The sequence below is a fragment of the Pongo pygmaeus genome, chromosome 19 (genome assembly GCF_028885625.2).
Source record: "Pongo pygmaeus isolate AG05252 chromosome 19, NHGRI_mPonPyg2-v2.0_pri, whole genome shotgun sequence".
In the NCBI taxonomy this organism is placed as follows: Eukaryota; Metazoa; Chordata; class Mammalia; order Primates; family Hominidae; genus Pongo; species Pongo pygmaeus.
In genome coordinates this window covers 48480795-48497690 of record NC_072392.2, presented here as the reverse complement: position 1 = coordinate 48497690, position 16896 = coordinate 48480795, and the positions used below count along the sequence as shown (strand labels likewise).

General features: G+C 48.0%; 1 protein-coding gene and 1 long non-coding RNA gene across 4 annotated transcripts in view; one reads left to right on the top strand and one right to left on the bottom strand.

Moving 5' to 3' along the window:
• The window catches only part of MYO1D (myosin ID), a 376049-nt gene that overhangs the window by 336424 nt on the left and 22729 nt on the right, over positions 1-16896 (top strand). The gene's annotated exons all lie outside the window — the stretch shown is intronic.
• On the bottom strand, positions 5913-12174 carry LOC129018353 (uncharacterized). Its single transcript, XR_008495241.2, has 4 exons — positions 11999-12174; positions 11736-11834; positions 11439-11611; positions 5913-9008 (listed from the first exon to the last, which is right to left on the bottom strand). It is a non-coding gene; the product is annotated as an uncharacterized LOC129018353 (long non-coding RNA).

The window sequence follows — 16896 nt, the reverse complement described above, 5'->3', positions numbered from 1 at the left end:
CCTTCTTCTACTTTCAATATACCCCCCACTAAGGGCACCTCTTTTAAGGCCATGGGTCACCATGAGACGTTGACACTACACTGTTTATTCTGCCACAAAGAATATTTTAATTTCTGAATTGGTGTCATTGAGTAAGCCTGCTTGAGGCGGCAGATATAAACTTGTGTAGAACTTCAAAAGAAAGCAGATCATTTCTGGTTGAAAGGTAAAAGAAAGGTGCAAATCAGAAAACAATTCACAGAGGAGGCTGTTTTTACCCTTCCTCGGTCTGATACTTTTTTTTAAAGAACTGCGTTCTCACCAGTTAAATTGGAAATTGTCAGTTGAATTCTCAGCAGCCACATTGGAGCCAGGGATGGCACAGTGCGGGACCCTGAGAATGTCCTTATCCTGTAGCACAAAGGATTAGCTGCCACTTCCCAACGGATTGGCTACTTGGTCATGGTGGTTTGCAGCCAGATGATGATGTAGCCATTAAGAGTGAGTGCTATTGTATGATTCCTGATACTAGTGTTGAGACATGAAATTTTCCTGCTCTGTAAGCAAACAATATTGAACATAAAAAGTGACACATAATACTCTAGAAGCTTAAATGTTGTCCTGATCACTTTTCTCTACATTTCAGCATGATTGCCTGTATATATTTTGAATGCACTTCCCCATGCTGATCATGCTTTCAGGTGTTAGAATAATCTAGCCAAACCTTCACTGAATGCTTCTCCGCTATCCATCATTATGCATGCACATGGCCATTTTTGTTTGATGCACACAGAAGGTTAATGCCTTGAGCCAGGTTTAGAAAATTGGGGATTAATGTCTAAATGCGGAGCTGATGCCATTTTTTCAGGAAAAGCAATGAACTTATAGAATCTTTTTCCAACAACATTCTTATTTGCCTTCCATCAAGTTTTATTTGGTATTGCAGAGTAAGCTTACTATATAAATCAGAACTGTTTCTGATGAAGTGACCAATTTAAACCCAAAATTGACTGTCCTAGAAGGAACTCAGAGAGTTGCAGGACCCTGGGGACTTCAAGCACTAGAACCACGGACATGATCACCATCAAGATCCTTTTCTTCTCCTCCCAACCCAGCTCTCTTTCTCCACTCCCCTCAGTCTCTGTGTGCTGGCCTCATTTTGTCCGACAGTAGGCTTCTACACAGGGGAAACCTTGGCCACAGGCAGCTCCAGACTTCCATTATGTCCGCTTAGCATCCTGAAAGAAAGAGAAAGTCTTTCTGACTTCAAAATATATGAATCCCAACGAAAGTCTCTGATTGGCCCAATTTGGTTCTCATGCCCTGTACCCAGGCCAAGGCACGGAGGAGAGGGAGCAGGTCCTGGGACTGGTAGATCACGTGCTCATCCTCAAGGCTGGGGAGTGTTGGCCTATGCTGGGCAGCACCACCCAGGGTTGCAGTGAGGGAGGATCAGTTCTCCAAAGGGAGTGAGGACAGAGAACTAAAAGAAGGGAGCAGACAAAAACCAATGTCAGTTATACTCAGTGGTGAGATGCTCTTTTATTAAAAAAAAGAAAAATTATTTTTAGCAACAGGATCTCACTCTGTTGCCCAGGCTGGGGTGCAGTGGCATGATCATAGCTCACTGCAACCTCAAACTCCTAGGCTCAAAAGATCCTTCCGCCTCAGCCTCCCAAGTAACTGGGACTACAGGCATGCACCACCACATCTGGCTGATTTTTGCATTTCATATAATGATGGGGTTTCACCATGTAGCCCAGGCTGATCTCAAACTCCTGGACTCAAGTGATCCTCCCACCTCGGCCTCCCAAAGTGCAGGGATTACAGGCGTGAGCTGCTGCGCTATGCCTTTCTTTTGTCTTGAACGATATCTTTCATTCTTGTCCCAGAGTGTCCTGATGCACCACAATGAAATTATTATATTCTTGGAATTAGACTAGCACTTAGTCTGTATTTTTTTCTCTTCTCATCATGTAATTTTAAAATATTTCCTATGTTCTACATTACAGCATTTGTTGAGATGCAATTATTATAGTTTTAAAAGGGCTTTCACATACATTATCTCATTTAATTCTCAAAATCTTCTAAGCCATTTTTAAATGTATTAAGCCTATTTTATAGATGGACAAAAAGGCTCAGAAAGGTTCTGTGATTTTCCCAAGACCACAGATAGAATGTAATGGAGCGGCTTGATGAACACAGATCTGGCTCCCTTGCCTGTTCTTGGTGTCACATGCCTTAGATAACTGTCACCTATGTTTTTTAATTTATATTTGTCTCATTGTCCCTGGAGAACTGAGACTCTGCCATCTACTTTTACCACAGAGCTCCACGAAACCTCCTCTAGTGCTGTATACCTTGTGAATGTTGAATAGGTGATGCAGACTGGTAATGAACCAAGGAGTTTAAAACGCTATCGTTCAAGTGGAGATACAGCTGGGAGCCTTTGAGGTTGTGGAGCCCAGGTACAGTGGGAAGACTGCCTGGCTCCCCGTGTTTGTTTATGCATTGGGAGTCAGCACGGGGCCTCCCCCACGGTGAGGAACACTGTCCCTGGAGAGCCTCTTGGAAGGCAGCCATGATCGTGGAGAGGAGTGTTCATGTCTCATCCGGGAAATCTCTCACCACCTGTGCCCCTTCCCTGTCTTCCCTCAGACAGCCCATAGAAACACATTAGCATCCCGGGCCTGATGCCATTCCTTAAGCAAAAGGCACCTGCCCACCCGCATATGTCCAGGTGAGTCTCGCCCACCTGAAAGCAGCACCCCCTGAGCCCATCCTGGCCACATCCACAAAGCACACTCAGCAGTTCATTGCCCCTGCATTAGACACACACACACACACACACACACACATGATTATAGAGTTTACCCCTGTGGAAAGTGTTTTCAGATGGAACAGAAAAGGGTCTAGCATCCCTTACTCTATATTCTTCTTCAGGGAGCAACTTACAACTGCAAAACAGGTCCTGCCCTCCCCACCCGCCCCTTTTCTGGTGGGTTTCTTCCCTCCTCTCTGTCCAGGCAGCTCACGTCTCTGGAGGGACACCTCACCTGCTTCCTGCTATAGCCTCTGCTATGTTCTGTGATGCCTTCTGAGACCCTGCCAGACTACCTGGGGCAGCTTGTCTCATGATTCTCCTGCTCAATTCACAGCTCCCTGTTCAAGTACAAGCTAGTTAAGAACAGACACAGATTCAGATCCAAGTGAGGGGTGGGTTGGGGTGTGTGTGTGTATGTGTGTGTGTGCACACACACATGCAGAATTTTGATACTGCTCCTGCACATTGCACGTAATGATGTGCAACACTTGTTCTTCTCACTTAGGAGTCCCACCATCTAATGCCTACGGGAAGTAAATCAGAAGTCTCATCCTAGGACACCATCTACTAATCTATGTCAGTTTCCTATTGCCGCTGTAACAAATTACCACAGATTTGGTGGCTTTAAACCACAGACATGTTTTTTTCTCACAGTTATTAAGGCCAGCAGTCCACACTCATTTCACTGGGCCAGAACGAGGGCGTTGGGCAGGGCCTGTTCCCTCTGGAGGCTCTCAGGGAGAATCCACTCCTTCGCCCCTCCGGCCTCTGGGAGCTGCCGGCACTCCTTGGTTTGTGACTGCTTCACCCTGATCTGTGCCTCCGGGGTCACACTGCCTCCTCCTCCTCCTGTCTGTGTCAGATCTCCCTCTGCCTCTCTTTTAAAAGAACACTTGTGATTGCATCTAGGGTCCACCTGGATAATCCAGGATAATCTCCCCATCTCAGCAGCCTTACATAATCCCATCTGCAGGCCTTTTTGCCACGTAAGGTGACATTCACAGGTTCCAGGGATTAGGATGTGGATATTTGGGGGTTGGAGGGCATATTCAGCATCACACACTACCCTTCCCAGTAATTCCCCTGACACACATACACACACACACACATACACACACACACATATACACACCCCTAAGTTCTACTCAAGGGCTGGCTCTGCTTCTCTCAACTTCGCAGTTCTGAGGAGCCAGCTTCCCAGCTCTGCCATGCACTTCCTACCCATCTCACCCTCTCCCACCCACAAAGCAGTAATTCCTCAGTGCCTTGCTACCAGCTCTCCAAAGGGTAGTGGAGGTTAGACGTCGCCTCTGATCAAGATACTGGATACCTTCTTCCCAAAACCACTGGCCCAGTGGGGCAGGAGAGGGCAAGCCTTAAGTGGGGTAGAACCCAAATGGGCCAATTTTACTACCATAAGAATCAAGTCAGCCGGGCACGGTGGCTCACGCCTGTAATCCCAGCACTTTGGGAGGCTAAGGTGGGTGGATCACAAGGTCAGGAGTTTGAGACCAGCCTGGCCAACATGGTGAAACCCTGTCTGTAAGAAAAATACAAAAATTAGCCAGGCCTGGTGGCGGGCACCTGTAACTCCAGCTACTCGGGAGGCTGAGGCAGGAGAATTGCTTGAACCCGAGAGGCAGACATTGCAATGAGCCAAGATCGTGCCACTGCACTCTAGCCTGGGCGACAGAGCAAGACTCTGTCTCAAAAAAAAGTTGTTTTGCTTTTATGTAGCTTTTATTGTTTTATTTTGATAGAGTCTCTCTCTGTTGCCCAGGCTGGAATGCAGTAGCACAGTCACAGCTTACTACAGACTTGATCTCCTGGGCTTAAGCAATCCTCCCACCTCAGCCTCCTGAGTAACTGGGACTACAGGCACATACCACCATGCCCAGCTATTTTTTTAATTTTATTTTTAGTATAGACGGGGTCTCACTATGTTGCCCAGGCTGGTCTCAAACTCCTGGGCTCAAGTGATCCTCCCATCTCAGCCTTCCAAAGTGCTAGGATTATAGATGTGAGCCACCAAACCTGGCTACTTTTATGTAGCTTTGACAAGTGCAGAAAATGTCTTGCCTCTGCCTCTCTGTCAGGATATCTCTAGAATTTAAAGTTAGTGAGAACAGAAAGCACATCCTTGGCTTACAGTCCACAGGGCCTGGCCGTGCCTCAACAGGCTGGACACTCCTTGGACAGCCACATGGACTCCTCCTTACTGTGGTTAGCCGCCGTCAACCGGTCCTCTCGCCAGCATACAGGGTGGGTTTGGCAGCGCCAGGCACAGCTTCACATGCCTTCGTTGTTCTTCTGAAGTCCCCTCTCTGGATGGTGACCTTGTTCATGTGGCCATTGTTAAAGCAGAAAGTTGGATCCCAGGCCAAATCCTGCCTTGCAGTTCTGAGAGGCATGTGCTGTCCCCCTTCACTGGTGACGGCGGGCCGGGGAAAGACCCCCACTGTGGTCTTACGAAAAGTGGTTGTAGAGAAACCAAGCAGCACTGTGTGGAATGGCTGATAACTGCTGCTCTTGGTGTTAGTTCCTATCTGCTTAGGCAGAAGGTTGGGACTGGGGAGGAGGAATGTTAGTGGAGATTTTATGTAACTGTAAACTTCCTCTCTACTGTAAGAAGGATTCTCTTGAAAGAAAATGAAAAACAGTTCCAGATGGTCCATGGAAGATGTTTCATGGTTGGAAACCTAGTCTACCTCCTTGTCAAGAATAACTATGCCTTGGCTGGGCACGGTAGCTCACGCCTCTAGTCCCAGCACTTTGGGAAGCTGAAGCGGGAGAATTGCTGGAGCTCAGGAGGTCGAGGCTGCAGTGAGCCATGATTGTGCACCTGCACCCCAGCCTGGGCAACACAGCAAGATTCTATCTCAAAAAATAATAACTAGACCTTGAAAATAGGGGTCCATACTTACCAGCCCACAAAAAAAAAAAGAAGGCTTTATGAAGAGGAAGTACCACGATCTAGATAAAGAGTCTCTAGCTCCTTTCAGTTATCCGGCTAAGATGTTCACTTTGTATTTAGGTATTAATCTTAGGCACAGACACCATCTAGGAGTCTGTAGTGCCACATTTTCATACATATATGCACACTTGAAGATTTTTTCAAACTCATAACTGACAAAGGACTTTATTTGAATAGATATTTGATACATTAAAATAGAAGACTTAGAGGCTATTGAAGGGCAAATAATTTGATGTAATCTAAGAAATATATTGGAGGGAAAGGAAGAGAGGGAGTTCTTGTTGAGTTCGGAACAATATAGAGCTGATATTTACAGAGGAGCTATTATATGCTGAGCCAGAAGTAGGGATAAAACAGTGAACAGAACCCAGACCTTGCCCAGGGTTTACAATCTGGTGGAGGAACCAGATGAGTAGACGGGATTACAATGCAATGTGTTAAGTACATTAATAGGGGATATACATCAAAGGGGCAGTTAACCCTTTCTTGGAAGATTGGAAAGGCTCCTAAAAGTGATGCCAATATTGAGGAAAAAATGATAAATAGAAGTTGATCTGGAAAAGAGATCAAGAGTCTTCCAGGCAGGGAATAGCATGTGCAAAAGCCTAAAGGCAAAACCATTGTGGCAAACAGGTGTATGAGGGTGATCTAGGAGACAAATAGCTGAATGACCTAGAGAGAAGGGCGGGTAGGTGAGGAGTTGGGCGGTCCAATTTCTCCTCAGGCTGAGTGACCCTGCCTCTCCTCCATGTTAGCTATTGTCACTGAAGGTAGCTCCAGGGAGCCCAGCAAGCTGCCCAATTCTCTCTACTTTCTTCTGTGGCATCTGAGACTCCAGGATGGGCTCCAATTAGAAACTGCAGGGAGAGCCGCGGCAGTGTCTCTCAGCCCCAGGACTGATATTTCTGGGGCAGGGAGAGTTGGGTCCTGAAAGGTGAAATAAATGTTCCTTTCTAGCAGGTTTCTGATCGCTTCTCGGCCTTTTGGCTAAGATCAAGTCTGGCAGGGTTCTGGAACCGTCCCCAGCGAGGAGCAGGTTATCAGATGCACACGTCACACCTTATTCCCCAAGAAAAAAGAAGTTCTTGGTTACCTGAAAAAAAACAAAAAAAAACCCAAGGAATTTTAGAAATCACTTGACAAGAAATGTCAAGACATACTGACTAGAAACCAAACCACAGCAGCTGCTTCCCACAGCTGCATGCCATGTGGCGACCTCATTTGAACAGTTAGTGAGGCTTAAAATAGCCAAGAATGTAAAACTCTTCAGGATCAGGTCTCTCAGTGAGATAGCCACAGAAATCCACATGGGGAAGGAGAGAGGGGAGGTTTGTCTTGAAACCGTTGGACCAGTGGTCAGAGGACTATCAACTGACAGCCAAATAAATCATACCTGAAGCCTGCAGTTCCCCACTCCTATGAATGATTGAAGCTAATGGTGCCCATTTGACAGATGGTGAGAAAAGCATGTTGGCCCCTGAATGCTTACAGATTGAGAATTCCTAATCTCAGCTATAATCCAAATACAGTTGACTTCCTAAGGAATACAAAAGTAATGAGATGTAGGCTAGGTGTGGTGGCTCATGCCTATAATCCTAGCACTTTGGGAGGCCAGTGCAGGAGGACTGCTTGAGCCCAGGAGTTTAAGACCAGCCTGGGCAACATAGTGAGACCTTATCTCTACTAAAAATTAAAAGAATTAGTCAAGGCCAGATGCAGTGGCTCACGACTGTAATCCCAGCACTTTGGGAGGCCAAGGTGAGTGGATCACAAGGCCAGGAGTTCAAGACCAGCCTAACCAACACGGTGAAACCCCATCTCTACTAAAAATACAAAAATCAGCCAGTCATGGTGGCACGCGCCTGTAATCCCAGCTACTCAGGAGGCTGAGGCAGGAGAATCACTTGAACCCAGGAGGCGGAGGTTGTGGTGAGCTGAGATCATGCCACTGCACTCCAGCCTGAGCGAAAGAGCGAGACTCTGTCTCAAAAAAAAAGAAAAAAAGAATCAGGCATGATGGCACCCACCTGTGTGGTCCCAGCTACTCTGAGAGCCGACACAGGAGGATTGCTTGAGCCCAGAAGTTTGAGGCTGCGGTGAGCTATGATGGTGCCACTGCACTCCAGCCTGGGTGACAGAGCATGACCCTGTCCAAAGAAAAAAAAAAAAGCAATGAAATGTAAGTTCATTTTTTCCATCCTATGTCTGAGCCTGTTAGCGCGGAGAGTGTTTTAGTTGTGAAACTAAGACTGAGACTTTCTCACCAATAGAGGGAAGAGTGAGTTGACGTTGGAAGGAAGCATGATCCACCAAAGACAAAAGCAAAATGATGCTTTTTTTATTGTGGGAAATTCAAAACGATGCATATATTCATTCAGCCCCAGAGAAAACAGATATACTTTCCCAAACATAGAAAAGCACCAACAACTTTTTTATTCCATTTTTCTTGTAAGAAAAACTGGTTTACCCTGGTTGTAGCAGCTCTGTGGCAATCATAATAGCAGCAGCACATGCTGATTACGCACTGCACGGTGCTCCAGGCACTGTGCTGAGAGAACTCTTTGCCATGGATCATTATCTTTTGATCTTCACAAAGTCTGTATGAAAATAATACTACCGTCATCCCCGTTTCATGGTTGAGGAAACTGAGGCTTGGAGAGGTTAAGAAGTTTGCCCCACGGCTTACTGGTTGTTGGGAGAAGATGGGATTTGCCCCGACCACTCGCACTCCAGGGTTGGCACTCTCTTTTTTTTTTTTTTTTTTTTTTTGAGACAGGGTCTTTTTCTGTTGCCCAGGCTGGAGTGCAGTGGTACAATCACCGTTCACTGCAGCCTCGACTTCCCAGGCTCAGGGACTCAGCCTCCTAAGTAGCTGGGACTATAAGTGCGCACCACCATGCCTGGGTAATTTTTTGTAGAGATGGGGTTTCTCCATGTTGCCCAGGCTAGGACTGGCACTCGATTGTAAAGCTCCTCGGGCACTGTTTTGTCATGACACTGAACGGAATGATTTTTGTAGTCTTCTAAGTCTCCTGTGGAGAGCTTTTCTGTTTCTCATTTGCATCATGCTCTTTCGCTATTGGTGACATTTCATACTTCTGCCCTTTCCTTTTCTCTCATGGACTCGATGAATGAACAGTGAATCGGAAATGTGAAGCCCAGGGTGAGAGTTTCACTTCCACCCCTAAGTGATCTTGACAATTCACAACCTCTTTGGGCCTGGTTTCTCATCTGTAAAAGGAAGTTGTTGGGTCAGAGCCAAAGCCCACCCCTGTGCTAAATACTTTTCTTCTCTTTCCCCTCCCCCACCTGCCTTCCCATCTCTTTTCCCTTACTTCTCTTCCCGTCCACGGGCAAGCCCTAAGTCCCACCTGATCCTTTTTCCTCCCATGTGGTAGGCAGGCAAAGGCAGTGGCATTAGTTGCACTGCTGTCTAAGAGGCATGGGGGGCCAGGCGCGGTGGCTCACGCCTGTAATCCCAGCACTGTGGGAGGCCAAGGTGGGCGGATCACAAGGTCAGGAGATCGAGACCATCCTGGCTAACACGGTGAAACCCCATCTCTACTAAAAATACAAAAAATTAGCCAGGTGTAGTGGCAGGTGCCTGTAGTCCCAGCTACTCGGGAGGCTGAAGCAGGAGAATGGCGTGAACCCAGGAGGCAGAGCTTGCAGTGAGCCGAGATCACACCACTGCACTCCAGCCTGGACAATAGAGACTCTGTCTCAAAAAAAAAAAAGAAAAAGAGACATGGGGGACACTAAGACTGAGGAGCCTGACAGCCACATGATGCTCCTAATGGAGCCCACAGGCAGCACTGGCCCTCCTCAGTGGGTAATGAGCAAAAGCTGGCTGTGTGGCTCCTCTACCCCACTCGTTTTTCCGTGTTCTCCGTGTCATTAGGGTCCTCATACTGCCCCTTAGCTCACTCTCCTGCTTTGTGCCAGGCCATCCTAGCCTCCTCCAGTCCCTCCCCACCTTAGCATCACCTCTCAGTGCTCTGCACCCCATCCCCTGGGAACTCTGCTGTCTATTTAGGAAACAGTGCATCATGTCTTCCTAATATGTTCACCATGCATCCCTTCCAGCCACTATAATGCTTTAACTCATTGTAAGTCAACAGCTAGAACTTAAGGCCTTCAAGAAACTAGAGTAGTTTGGGACAAAATTCTTTCATTCTGACCACCAATGGGGGACCCATTTTTGGTGAAAAGGCTTTCATTATAACCCTGAACTCTGTGGTTTCAACTCAGCATTAGGCCACAGCATCAGGCCTTTAGTGGTGAGATGGAAGCAGGGATAGCAAATGATGTCATAATCCATGAAGAGAATTTATTTCATACCTCTATCATTTTCAGTTAATGTTTTGCTTAATTAATTCTAATTATTTGCTCCTAGAGGATATGTAAATTTTATTCGACCTGAATATTTGGAATATTTCAGAGAAACTGAGTTTTTTTTTTTTTTGAGACAGAGTCTCACTCTGTCTCCCAGGCTGGAGTGCAATGGCATGATCTCAGCCCACTGCAACTTCTGCCCGCCGGGTTCAAGCAATTCTCCTGCCTCAGCCTCCTGAGTAGCTGGGATTACACGCGCCTGCCACCGCACCTGGCTAATTTTTGTATTTTTGGTAGAGACAAGGTTTCACCATCTTGGCCAGGCTGGTCTTGAACTTCTGACTTCATGATCCCCCACCTCGGCCTCCCAAAGTCCGGGGATTACAGGCGTGAGCCACCGTGCCTGGCCTAAATTTTTTATTTTTAGTAGAGAAGAGGTTTCAGCATGTTAGTCAGGCTGATCTTGAACTCCTGACTGCATGATCTGCCCGCCTTGGCCTCCCAAAGTGCTGAGATTATGGGCGTGAGCCACCGCACCCGGCCCTGAGATTTATTTATTTAATCTAGGTTGGCTGGCTAGGGTTCTACGGACCAAGAAGTACTCACCACCCACATCTCAGCAAATTAATGTTTTCCCAAAACATTTTAAATTATTGATCATGAATTTCACTAGCGTCTATATTTAAATATTCCTTGATGCTGTGGCTACTAAACATAGGAGCAATTTGTATGAGGAATTGAAAATTCCTCCTTAACGTCCTCACAGTTCTTTTCAGTTTGTTCCTGATAATGCGGGAATTTACAGGCCTTCATCACATGAAGTCCGCCTCTACAGAAAGACTGCTTTACTCTTCACTATCATAGCACTTATGAGTGCTGTGAGAGACATATGCATTTTTTGAGCCTTCTCTTCCCTATTTTAGGTGTGTTTCTAAGGAGTAGGTTGGTTGTCATGGTTCAGGATGGAAGAATACTGGAGTAGGCAGCGGAGGGAGGCAGGCCATCTGGCCCTGAGGGAAGGGTCTTCAGGAAATCAGTAGACAGTCTGCTGGCCAGAAGGTTTTAGATGTGTTCTTGCTTAAAGCTGAACTCAAGGTCAGATCTTTTCTCAAGGCCCAGTTCTAGACTTCTAACCTTCCAAACTGAGGTCTGATCTTTTGGGTAAGCCCATGGAAAGATTGTGTATTGTCTCCAGGTTTTGCTGAACAAAGGGGCGCGATTCCCCGCCCCATGTTCTCAGCAGCTCAGTCCTACCATTCCCTGATTGATTTCCACCCCCTGCCATTCCCAATACCACCTGCAAAGAAGATGAACTTTGTCAGTCACCTTTGAATATGGTGCAGTTTGAATTCTGGAATGCAGGAATAACAGCAGTTCACGCGTATTATTTTTATTCATCATTTTTCTGTCAGTGGCTGTGGCAAGGCCCTGGGATACCACAGTGGCTTCTAGGAGAACCAAAGAACACATATGACTCTTAGGATGGACATAGCATCTGTCTAGATAAACAAAAGAGTGGTTAGGAAATGGCACTCCAGTCAGACCCATGACCTGTATCTGGGGAGCCCCACAGCAGCGCGAGCAGAGCAGTCGGGAGGCAGCTCCCTGCCAGCCCACACCAACCTGTCACACGCCTATTATTCATCGACATGGCTCTCTATTATCTCACAAAGCATGGTGCTCCAGACCCAGGAGAGATGTGTCATAAAGGGGGGACTTTGCCTGATGGATAAAAAGACATATGTTCCTGCCCCCGTTTTGCTATTCGCTGAGTTTTCAAAACCTCCCCAGCCACACCCCTTGGCTCTTTGTGTGACTTCATAGCAAGGCATTCGTGCTAACAGGCTGTTTCTGGGCCCAGTCGCTATTGCATCCCGGAGGCTGACCTCGGGAAGTCCTCTGTGTGGACTTTGTGCACAGCAGCAGGGTCCATCACCCTCAGCTAGTGTGCGGCAGGTCCCAGACGGCGCTCAGCAGTTACAGGGATGGTTCAGACCGGTTTCCACCCCCACAGAGTACAGTCTCATGAGCCTTTCCCTGTTCGTGCCGAAATACAGTTTAAGAGATGATACCATGAGTTTGGGCTTTGAATACAAAAAAGAAAAAGAAAAAGGTGCACAGATTGATTTTCTTTTTCTGGAGCAGGAATCTGAGAAGGAAAAGTGTCACGTGAAGCAAACTGCTGCAGTATGGCTCATGTGGGCCTGAGTCTTCAGGGTTTCCACTAATCCTGTTTCACATAGCTGCGGGGGTAGCCCTTTCTCCTCCCTTCTTAACTATTTCTGGCTAAGACATCGCCCTGGTTTAAAAAAAAAAAAAAAAAGCCTGCTGTTTACCCACATCTCCATTTCTTAATGTTTTTGTCTTATATTGATCCTGTACCCTTAGCTGACCCAAGTCCCCATCCCCTTCCCTTTCAGCAACCCAGTGAGCTCATCAATATGCCAGCAGATGATCTAAGCCCCAAATCATCACCTTCTCGGGAAAGACAGACAAACAAAAACAGCCGGAAGGAGGGCGGGCCGGCTGGGAGGGGCTGCCGGCGGCGAGGCGGAGAAGCGCGGCTGGCCGGGGCTGCGGGGGGCTGCGGGGGGCTGCAAGGGGGGCGTGCGCGCTGGCGCTCGGGTTCGGGCAGCGGCTTCGTTTCAGCCGCGGGTGCTGGGGCCGGCGTTGCCTTGGCGACCGCGTCGTGCTCCGAGCCGCAGCCTCCGCCCCCGCTGCCGCAGCCCACCCGGCGGGCGCAGATTCCCTTTGTCTCCTCCGCCTCCCCTCCTCCCTGCTTCCCTGCGTCCTCCCCCTCCCGCCTTTTCTTTGTCGCCCCGGATTCCCCGGCAGCCGCCCTTCCTGCGCTCCGCTCCCGCTGCAGGTGCCTGGGCCCGCGAGGACAGGCCTCGTCGCCACCCCCACCCGGCCTGCCCAGTGCCTGGCATGAAACCAGTGTTTCAAAAAGCGGTGCCGGGCTGAAGCGCCGCACAGGAACTTGCTTTGCTCACCCGGGCGGCCTCGCTGGCCTCTGGCCGGCCTGTACCGCGCATTGCAGAGCTAGGAGACGTGACAGCAGCCCCCTTTAAGGACCCAAGAGATTCCCCACGGACCTCTTCCCCTTCCTTCCGTTTGAGAGGGAGCGGTGTCACTTGGTGAGAGGGAGGAGACGGGAGGAAAAGGAGGTGAGACTCGGCGTCCAGTGCCCTCTTGGCCTGGCTTGCTCGGCCTTCCCTGCAGCGAGGCGGGGCGCACATCCCCTACCCGGGCCGCAGAGAACCTGTCGGCCGCCTAGTTCTGCAGCTCGATGGCATTGCGAGGCCGAAAGCAGAATTTCCAGGGCCTCTGAGAGTTGAAGTCGTGATTCGGGGGGAGGGGATTCTGTGAGCAAAACGTGCTGCTGTTAGCATTCACGGTCACCTAGTGATGAAGAGTGCTGGGGATTTGGCCACAGTAATGGCCCTAACCCAGAACCCTCTTTGTCCTGGAGCAACATAGCAGCTCTAGTGGCAGTGGCGTCAAACATCAGATTGGCTCATGTTCTAGCCGATACCCTCTTAGTGTGTGCCAGTCTTAGTGTTGACTGATACACCCTAAGTGGGACTGTGGTTGCTCATGAGGGAAACGGAGGCCGGGTGATAGGGGTGGAAGGAAACACGCTTTCCCTCTAAATGCTTTGGGGCCTGTGAATATCATACCATGTGCATTTCTTATTCACTCTTTAAAATCAAATGTTTTTAATATCACTTCTTCAAGAAAGTGTTCACTGACTCCCCCGAGAGTAAATAAGGTAGATTAGGTTTCCCGTCACGATTCCATTGCAGTCTACTTTTACCGTGAGAGCTCTTCGCAGAATTATGAATAAACGGTAATGAGTGTGTAATTCATGTTTACAAGAGTCTTCCACACCAGGCTCTGAGCTCCATGAGGGCAGGAGCAAGACCTGGCTTATGCACCACCGTTCCACAAGGGCTGACACACAGGCTTTAGTCAATGTTTGTTGACGAAAGAAACGAGAAGGGGACAAGAAACAGGGTGATGGCGGAGTGGTGGACCAGGTGCTGTCCAGAGGGTGATGGCAGAGTGGCAGGCCAGGTGCTGTCCAGAGGGTGATGGCAGAGTGGCAGGCCGGGTGCTGTCCAGAGGGTGATGGCAGAGTGGCGGGCCAGGTGCTGTCCAAAGGATGATGGCAGAGTGGCAGGCCAGGTGCTGTCCAGAGGGAGAGCTGGGGTGGCAGGAGGGGTGCCCATCTCCACATCCTCCTCTGAGCTCTGTGACCCTCGGGGGCTCAGCCGCTCCTTCACAGGCACTTCTAGAATGTTGTTCCAAATCATTCTTGTAATTCTTCTTTCTAGTATATGTTTAAGAGTTATCATAATAAAAAGTGTGATAAATCAATTAAATTGTAAGTAAGGGGAATCCTATCATGTGCTAGGCCAGTTCCCAGGCAGCTAATTGGAGCGTTTATCTGAAGCAAAGCGGGGCCAGCTCTTCTTCCTGTCGTTCCCAGGGAGGGTGATGCTTGAACGGTTTACAGCAGTGGTGCACAGGAAAACCACCCAAGGAGCTTTAGCAATGCGACATTCAGGGGCCCACAGGCAGACCAATTGAAGCAGAGTCTCTGGGGTTGGAGCCTGACCACTACTAGGGCCAGTATTTTTCATAAGCTTAACGTGCAATCAAGGTTGAGAATCTCTGCTCTGTGGGCTCCCAGAACAGACAAGAGGAAGCGGGGACACATTCACCAAACCCAAAGATTCCATTTCAGCTGTAAAGCTGACGCTGATACACTTGAGGCTAGACAAAGAGGCTGTTTGCTTCAGCCCACTTCAGATTGTTTCAGTACTGCTCATATGACTTCTCTTTGCCTTAAAATGCCTCCGGATCCCATCCTATGACAGTCATTTAAAACAAATGTGTAACTGCCTAATCAGGGCACAAACCATTTTTCAGACTTGCCTGGGCAGCAGTGACCTAAATATTACTCAGGGTGTCTGACTTCCAGCTCCAGAGGAAGAATGTATTTGGTTTGATTGTTTTCATGCTAATAAAGTTGGGCCAGTAATTCAAGGTCCCTATTGGGATAGCTGAATCCTTCGATGCTATGAATTAGTTCTTTAGACGGAAAGCAGTGGTGTAGAGTTTTTATAAAATTGTTCACCTTCCAATGGAATCACTATGCACCTACCTATGCTAATTTGTTGTGCAATTGTTAATGGATATAAGATAAAAGGAGCAGGAACTGGAGAGGATGGTGGAAGTGGCCCAGTCCATTTACACCAGCCAGGTATTTAATCCACTTACAAGCCAAATGGTGTAGCAAGTAGCAGCAGATCCGTTCTGCTCTCTCTCTCCCAGGTAACACTGCAGGCAGTAAATAAGGCCTGTATTAGAAGCCGCTAAAGCTGTAAACACACACAGCAGGGAAATCTGCGTAAACTGCCCACTGAGGTATCAGATGCAATTGGCCTTCTACTAGAAGTGTGTCTGCACTCAAGGGCAAGCCAAATTTGGCAAGAAGCCATGTGGAGACACTTCACATTTAAATCTTCTACGAGACTGGAGGCAGGGAAACAAAGTTTCCTCTGGGGCTCTCAGATCCCATCGGTGATTCCAGAGAAAATGGGGACTCTTCATGGCAGGCAGGAAAAGGGGAAATGTGGCCTGAGAGAACCCACACTTTCCCAGCCAGCAAGCTCCAGCCTGGATCAAAACAACCCATTTCTGAGAACTTAAAAAATAAGAGAGCTGTCAAATGGACTTGAGACCCCCACAGGGCCTTTGATGTGTCTACCAGCAGCAGCATGGTGAGTGGTTTCTGTGATGTGGGACTCCAGAGCAAGAGGCACTGGACCATGGCCACTGGTTCATCTCTCATTATAGGCCAGAAATAGATGCCCCATCCCAGGAAAAGGGAAATAAGGCTGCATGGAATGTTTCATCTGTTGGAATATTGTTCTGCTCTGCCTGACAAGATTACTGAGTTCTCAGTTCTGTAGCAATGGCATTGAGTAAGAGTCTGAAAATTGATGCATTATGTACTCGCTTAAAATAGCAAATGCAGAATAGAAAAAGCAGAGCTGCTAGGAAGTGTGCAGAACATATTGATAGAAAGGCCTGCTTTGCCTCTGTCATTACCAGCATGAAAGTGTGTATCGGAGCAGGGGGTAGACTTTCCATCAGAAGCAATTGAGCAGTGGAGGCTCTTTTACCGCAATGAGACAAGGGTACATTTTTTTAGCTGACATAAGTGAGTGTAAATCTTTCTGTTCTCAAACAGGTGGTAGAAAGTGGGCAATTTGTTTCTTTTCATCTTGGTGTTCTGGGCTTGGTTTATGAGATAACTGCCTCTGTTTTAACTTCTTTGAATTCCCCTCAGAACAAAAATCCCCCACCACCTGCTACTTAATCAAATATTCTTCACTGTGGATTAGAGTTGCCTGGATGGGAGCAAGGTTCAGTGACAGTGTGATGGAAAATATACAAAAAGAACTATGTCGTCAGCCCCAAGAAGAAAGCATTATCCTTTGTCCTTAAAAATGGGATTTAAGGCTGGGCGCAGTGGCTCACACCTGTAATACCAACACTTTGGGAGGCTGAGGCAAGAGGATTGCTTGAGCCTAGGAGTTTAAGACAAGCCTGGGCGACAAAGCGAGACCCTGTCTCTACAAAAAATCAAAAAATTAGCCCGGCATGGAGGCACATACCTGTGGTCCCAGCTATATAGGAGGCTAAGGCAGGAAGATGACTTCACCAGGAGGACTGCAGTGGGCCATGGCTGGGGGACTGGGCGAGACTCTAT